Genomic DNA, 1,032 nt, shown 5'->3' with positions numbered 1-1,032 from the left:
ATGGTGAAAACTGGCCTGCAATCCCACCAGTAAGCCTTGGGAAGGAGGTGGTGTGTGCATCCCTCCAGCATGTCGTGCACGCTATTCCCCCATGTGTGCATACTCTTAAATCTGGGACCTCAGAGTACACACACACAGCAGAGATATTTGCAGAATAAGCTCCGAGGTGGGGGTGGGGTGGGGTTCCTCTGAGCTCTCCTCCTGCACATCCCTCCACTCCCTCCCTAACTGGAACTCTGGAGCTGGCAGCAGGGAGGCTTCTAGCAGGAAACAACTTCCAAGCTAAGGACTAGGAGATGCGAAAGATGCCACGCGTGCATGAGATCTGGCCGGACCACGACGTCCTGCAAGCCGCAGAGACGTGGCGTGCAGCTGAGCGGAAGCAGAACCGGCGACACAAGGAGCACCCGGAGCTGCGGTCGCAGCGACGCTCGAGAGGCGCCTGACGCTGCGAGGACGCCCGGAGCTCGGGAAGCACCCGGCGGTGGGACTAGCCCCGGCGATCCCCGCGGGGTCTCTTCCTCCGTCTGCTCAGCGGCTGGCTGCGGGGTCCGTCCCGCTTGGAGACCAGCACCCGGACTTGCGTCCACCCTGTAGGCACCCAGCTGGAGCCCGCCGGCTTGAGCGACCTCTCCGGGCCGCGGGCGTGGGTCAAGGGCAAGCAGGGATCGCAGGAGGAGAAAAGGGGCCTTACCGGGCGTGAAGAAGGAAAACTGTTGGCAGCGGTGGGATTCGAACCCACGCCCCCGAAGAGACTGGAGCCTTAATCCAGCGCCTTAGACCGCTCGGCCACGCTACCGTTCCGCGGGCGGCGGCCTCCTAGGGCGCCCTAGAGATGGACTCGTCCCGCCCGAGGCCCCGCCCGAGGCCCCGCCCTCCAGGCCCCGCCTCCGGCCGGCGCGGACCCCCACGCCCGGGACGGCGGCGTCGCAGCCCAGTGTCGTCACCGAGCGCGCCGGCGGCCGGAAGTCCGGAGCGGCGGCGTCGCAGCCCAGTGTCGTCACCGAGCGCGCCGGCGGCCGGAAGTCCGGA

At 67.1% G+C, this 1,032-nt stretch overlaps 1 non-coding gene across 1 annotated transcript; it reads right to left on the bottom strand.

The window, feature by feature from the left end:
• Positions 1-717: 717 nt before the first annotated feature.
• Positions 718-799, bottom strand: TRNAL-AAG (transfer RNA leucine (anticodon AAG)). Its single transcript has one exon. It is a non-coding gene; the product is annotated as a tRNA-Leu (tRNA).
• Positions 800-1,032: the final 233 nt, after the last annotated feature.

Source organism: Canis lupus, chromosome 35, assembly GCF_003254725.2.
Source record: "Canis lupus dingo isolate Sandy chromosome 35, ASM325472v2, whole genome shotgun sequence".
NCBI classification, from domain to species: Eukaryota; Metazoa; Chordata; class Mammalia; order Carnivora; family Canidae; genus Canis; species Canis lupus.
This window is presented reverse-complemented; position numbering and strand designations above follow the sequence as displayed.